General features: G+C 39.0%; 1 protein-coding gene across 1 annotated transcript in view; it reads right to left on the bottom strand.

Moving 5' to 3' along the window:
• BCL11B (B cell CLL/lymphoma 11B) overlaps positions 1-6,773 on the bottom strand; it is a 97,909-nt gene that overhangs the window by 90,549 nt on the left and 587 nt on the right.

A 6,773-nucleotide genomic window follows, 5' to 3' on the forward strand; every position in this document is an offset into this window, starting at 1 on the left:
CAGCAGAAGAGTTAGGGGGGAACGCCGACAACCCATTTAGCTCTAATGCATTAGCAAACAGAACACACAGCTGCGAGTTTGAGGGCTCTTCTGCAACACAGTATGTCAAACACCTTTTGCAGAAATATACTGAACCTCTCAGAGAGCAGTTTAACCCTCGGTTGCACCTGAGCCAGAACAAACATCTCTAGAACCACAGAAACTGGGGGGGGAAAGATCATGCTCTAAAAAAAAGGGAATGGGAAAGAAATAATAATAATGTATATACTGAACAAAACAAAAGGCAGGCATATCCAAAGGTATACTTGGATTCTGGGCATTCATCAGATGTTATTTAATCAGAAGCTACGCACATACAATGTTGCAGAAAGGAATGATATATGTGTTCTTAAATAAACTAGACATTCAAGAAAAAAATAAAGATTTATTGCTATTGAGAGCCTAAAATGCAAAGGTTCTAATACAGACTGCAAATGCTGTAAATCTTCACAGATAAAACAGGGATCGTGATGATGTGATATAAAAGCATTCTTTGTTCCCATGTGAATAGATTGGTTTTATTTGAATGAAAGAAAAAAGATACCAGATACACAAAAAGGACGGGGGGAAAGCTGCATTTTGGTATAATCTTTTAACTGGATTGGAAAAATAAAAATCCCTGAGTTGCAAAAGCTTAGGCACAAAAAAATGAATTAATAAATTTAAAAGTATGATCAAATTAGGTATTTTGTTCCTAATGTATATAATAAGCTTGAACTCTATTCTTTAAAAAAAAATAGTTTCTGTGTTTCTGAATAGGTCATCAATCACTGTTACTTGTATACAACTTTGTCGAGCCATTTTTTGACTTTCATTGAAGCATATTTTTTATAACGGTCAACGAATTTATGACTTATTCCAGTGGCTTAGTAAAAAGGGTCATAAAAAGTTAAATAAACCAGTAATTTTCCCCTTTAACTTTGGATTTCCTTTTTATATTGTGCTGTCTAGTACTGAGCCACTGAAAAGTACCTTGGGCACATCCAGCACACACAAATTATCAGCTGCTTCAGAAAAAAAATTGAATTTCTTGCATTGAGGCAACTACACAAAAGACTTGCATATGTCAAAAATACAGAACTAAGTCCCTGTGAATGCTGTACCATTAATCAAATCCCAGATCTGGTGTCACTTTTGCCAGTAAAATGATGATATTCTTCTAAGCCCCCCTCCACTGGCGCGTGCCTGCAACGCGTGAAGTGTGTCCCTCTGCTTTAATTTGTTTTCGAATAGCCTGCTTTAGGCATTTTTTATATATTCCTTGGGAAAAGCTGATGCTTAAAGCTCTAGTGAGGGTATACGGTACAGACTAGGCAACAGCTTTTTTGGGAGGGAAGCTGTAAGCAAATTTAACTGATGTTTAGAAGCTGTAACTTACTGTGAATGCACAACTGCCTTTGAGGCTTGTAACCATGGGTGCAAAGGAACAGTGTGGAGCCTGCATAGCTACATTTTATGAAAGTAAATAAACATGAAAGAGGAAGGTCTTGTAGTAAGTACAGCTGAATGAATCATACATTTTATCAACACTGCACACTGTTATTGATGTCTTTTTCTCCCCCCTCATCCAAAAGATATATAGAAATCTATCTGCATACAACACCAACACGACTTCGCAAGGGGCTTTTACAGCACTAGGAACTTTAGTATGTCTCACGCTCTAGCCCCCAACCACTGTTTATTTTTCCTCTCAAAGAAACCTAGAAAGACAGAATTCTAACGATAATTTCAACTAGATGAGGCGCACACAACAAACCGGAGGGAACCACCTATCATGGAGCAGCAACCAGAAGAAGATCTACTGAGGAAGTGGTGTAGAGTGCTATTTTGGCGCAGTATGTCTCTTCAGTGAGACTTTTTAACATGCTTCAATCTCAGGGTGGGATCTACCTACTTAGTATATGTGAGTTTTTAGTGTTTTTCTTAATAAAAGTTAACAGTTGTGAAATTTAAACAAAAGCCTTGATCAGCAAAGTTTGAGGTATTGGGGAGGATGGGGGGAGGAAGGTTTTCCCATAGCTTGAGAACATTAGCATCATCGATGTTTAAGACACCGTACTCTTTACCTTACAGGTCTGTCAAATGAGCTGGCTGCTGTCTATAAGCTTCCAACTTGTTCAATTCAAATATTAAATGAAGTAGAGAAATCATCAGATAAATTGCTGTCCCTCTATACTCAAGAGTGAAGGTTTTTTCTACAGTTGATGACAGCCCTGATCTTTTGTCTGACCTAATTTATTTCTCTTTCAGGTTAGAATAAAAACCCTCTTTCCTGTCATGGGATAACCTCCATCCACATATTCTGCCCTAAAATAAGAATATGCTATTGCTAACAATGCCATAACTTGATGAATTTCTTGGATTGGGTGAAGCAAACATTATATCCTGACATCCAGTGATCAAAGCTTGCTATGCTATGCCACTAAATTATATGTTTGGGCAAGAAAGCGTCCCACTAAAGTCCATTGACAATGTACAGGCAGACTAAAGGGGAGAACAGACCAAACCCTGTATATTATAGCCCTGACACTTATTCAACAGAAAATTTTCCATGCTATAGGTGACACTGTTTATTTCTTTAGGGAAATGCTTATTTTTATTTGTAGGAAATGCCAAGACATATGTCAAGGATCAAAAGTGATACCTGCTATTAAAAAAAACAGATACAATAAACTGCCATATACATGTAGCTTTCAGACATGTAAGCACATAAAATTGCATGTGCATGCACATTTTTATTGTACAAAACATTCTTTTGTAAACTCTATCTTGGTCTCTCTGTTTATATATACACTGGAGGCAGATAAATAGATGCATATGTATTTTTACAATGCACGCTAATTCACATACCTACGGCTATCATTAGCCTGATCACTATCTGACAACAACAAACTGAGAATTTAAAGATTATATGTTGATGATAAAAGGCATTGTTAAAAACTAATTTTAATTAAAGACTTCTGTCTGCAGGAGCCTGGTTAATCAGTCATGATTTGGCCAAAAATAGATTTATCTCCCTTGCAAATCCCTCTCATCCAGCACCATATAGATCTTTGCATGAAAATCAATACTACAACTTTACACTTAAAACATTTTGCAGCAACATAAACTGCCTCAGATACAGCTATTATTTCCTAACCTATTGTATCCCATCTACCAGTACTGTGGTATGATTTGAACTATAATCTACTATGATACAGGCTATGAGCTCCCCCTAGTTGTCAACATATGCCACTTAAAAGCAGTGGGCACAATTGAGACTTGCAATTCAACTAAATACCAGCAAAGTTTATTTTGAAAAGTATTTTATATCAACAAACAGTATACAGTGCAAGGCAAACTAGATTGGAAATGTGAAAGGGAAATAAATGCCTTCAAGAAGGCCTTTTTAAACTAAAAGATTTATGCTAAGAGCAAACTCAGAGGAGCAGAATAGGTGTCGATTGAAGTCAGTAATTGATATCTATAATTTGTACTATTTCACCTAGCACACACTCATCTAAGTCATAATTATTGTCAAATATGCTACAAGACAGCCCTTTGTTCAACAGAGCAAGATACATTTTGCACTAGACAAGGACTCAACAAACCATTACTATTAAATACAACCACACTGAAAAACTGTCGACTTCTGTTTGCTAAACGTTTAAATAAGCTTGACAAAATAGTCCCTTGTATTTGTCTACCAACAAAATACTTGAAATGATTTCTTAGCCCTTTTACATCTATTTGAAACACCAAGCAAATCAAACAGAAAACAGTAAGCAATATAGACTCATAATCTACTACCACAGTATGTCAGTTTCTTTTAAAAACATGGATTTTTTTAAAAGCCTGGAAGCTTATGAAAACATGAAAGATATGATTTTTTATCTCATTACTAAACTGTAAATATTTTTAAATAAAATGGAACCCAGAGATTCAGAAAGAACAGATCTTGTTATTGTCCTATTTAAAAGCAATATGCAGTGTCTTTTTAAAAACGTTAGGCTTCTGAATTCACAACTATGCAAGCATTTAGAAATACGCAGCCACCTCCAAAAATCATTTCCTTTCTAATACTTTAGCGGTATCTTGTATTCTTTGTGTACGACGCCAGGTGAAATTGTTTCTCATGCTGATAAAAAAGATCATGAATTAAACCAAATCTACATCCATTTTAAGTGAAGTTTCCTGAACATAGAAGCAATTTGGAAAACTTTTACATGCTAAAAATGGCATTATTTTTTATTACTTTGCATAAATATGAATTGACAGAGTAAATTATTAATCTTCCTGGGGAACCTGTTGACCAATTACTAAAGAAATCCTGTTTGGGAAACCCTGTGCTCTACCTGGAATTGTATGATTATGCTATGTACTTCTTCCATATTTTCTATCATCTTATTGATTTTGCTTATTTTGCATTATTCTGCAAAACCAGTAGCACCAGGCTTTTAAGATGGATTCTCCTTTCACACTTCCATCTATTCTAAAAATATACTATTAGATGAAGAACATATTGCTCAAGTTTTAAAAAAATGTAAAAGTGGCAAACCAGCAGTTTGAACCAAACCAACCTAATCTATCTTTGCATGAAGCATGTCCATGGCTCACCATAATCTCTTTTGCATAACACCTCTTTTTCCACTGTCTAAAAATTTAGCCAGCTCAAGTACTAAGTTTTCTTTCTCCATGTTCACAAACAACAGGTCCTGAGCTGCTCTTTCTCAATGTCTTTCCCCCTTTTGCACTCTCTATATAATCCATCCTACGCTGATGTATGCTGAATCTAGGGAGGGACAGTAGGCCGCTCAATTTTGCAGTTTTAACTAAATTCCAACTTTAGAGAAAAAATATATATTGCAGTCTGCTTGCTTTTTTGGTTTCACATTCAAGATCTAAATGTTTCTCTGAGCAGCAACAGCATGAAAACCAATAAGCTCCACTGGAGCAGGGTCAGAAAACTTTTTTTTCTGTTTTTCCCTCTCCCCTTTTTTTTTTTTTTTTTTTTTTTTGCCTGGCACAGGACTCCAAGCCATCCTGAAAGGCAATTCTCCTGACAGATGCCAAAAAGACAAAGCTAAACATCAAATGATACAGGTCTCAGAAACCAATATCAAATTCATTCCGGGTTGTTTTGCTTTTTTTCATGATACTCTGCAAACTCCTCCATTCACAGGACAGCTCTTTAATGATGAATTAAACCTTCCTGAAAACTGGTAGAACTACTCCTGTCTGGCAAAGCACCCCACTGAAAGTCTGCAGCTCAGTCTCGGTGGATGTGTGCTAAAATGCCTGTATTTCCTGCTCCCCTCCTCCCCCCGGACTACTCCCACCCCCTCCTTCAATTGATACCTTTATTTTTTTCTGCCACTGTTCAGTATGCATCCTGATTTCTCCTCCAGCTTCCTCAGGATGGAGAGATAGAGAAACACAAGAGGGGAGGGGGGAAATTGCATGCAGCTTTGCCTTCCATTCCTCCCCTCCAAACCCATTGTGCACGCAGCTCCTTGGACCCCCGAGTTCACTGTTCCTCTGCCTCATTATTTACTTCCAAGTAAGGCGATCAGGAAACGAGATCCAATGCAAGAACGAACCTACCTGGCTCCCCTCTCTCCCAAAAATGTATCGCCCTTCTCAATACATTCAAATGTGTGCAACAAACACACACCCGCAAGCCCCTTTCCAAACCAAATCTCTTCTTGCAAACGAGACACGAAATTAGTGGGAGACATTGCCTTAGACGGTGCAGATGTTTTTTTAAAAAATCAACCAAAAAAAAGGAAAACGCAATTTCCAAACCGGCTGGGTTTTCTTTTTTTAAAAAAAAAAAATGCAATTAACAAAGAGGTTTGGGGGAAGTATCCACCTTTTTAACGGGGAGGCAAATCTGGTTACAAAATAGCACTGAATGAAAAAACACCGCCCCCCTCCCCCCCGAAAGGTGCCAAATGTATCTTCATTTGTGTTGCACCAGCTGATGGTTGGGGGTGGGGGGAAAGGGGGTAAAAAGATAAAGTAACCAGAGAAGCAAAAATAAAATAAAAAAGAAAAATAGAAATGGCAGAACCCGGACGCCACCCAAAATATCTAACGGCAGGGAAAAAAAAAAGAAACAGAGAGATCACCATCACCATCCTCCTCCTCATCATCCTCTTTCCAACAAATTCTTACAAAACCCAGTTTTCTCCGCGGGAACAAAGGAGGAGAGATCGCAACCACCAAATGCTCCTGGCAGATGGCTTCTCTTCTCGCCTGTCCAGGGGAGGGAGGCTCGGGATATATTTATTTATTTATTTAAATTCTTTAAAATCGAACATAAATATTCGGATTCGCGGCGGCTCCGAGGCTCAGCCCCGGCTCGCGCCGCGCGCCCCGCTCCTCACAGCCAACTTCGGGACCTCTCCGCCCGGGCCAGGGGGCTCTGCTCGGGGCATCCTGCCACTTGGGTTGGATTTGTTTTTTGCCCCCTCTATACCTCTGAAGCTGACGGGGTTGGGGGGGGGGGGGGAGTGCTTGCCACCTTCGTGGCACCTAAAGGACGGCTGGCTTTGCATTGCACTCAGATGGGTGCCAGGCGAAAGAAGGGAAATAAAGGGCTAAAAATTAGAAGAATCAGGGATGGGGGGGGAAGATGCCTGCTCTGCACGCGTGCACACACGCATCTACACACGCGCGCGCGTGCACACACACGCAGTGACCTGTCCCTCGGACCCAGCATCTCCCCCAAGGTTTTTTCCCTGCTCCCCCCC

This window comes from Alligator sinensis, unplaced genomic scaffold (genome assembly GCF_000455745.1).
Source record: "Alligator sinensis unplaced genomic scaffold, ASM45574v1 scaffold624_1, whole genome shotgun sequence".
NCBI classification, from domain to species: Eukaryota; Metazoa; Chordata; order Crocodylia; family Alligatoridae; genus Alligator; species Alligator sinensis.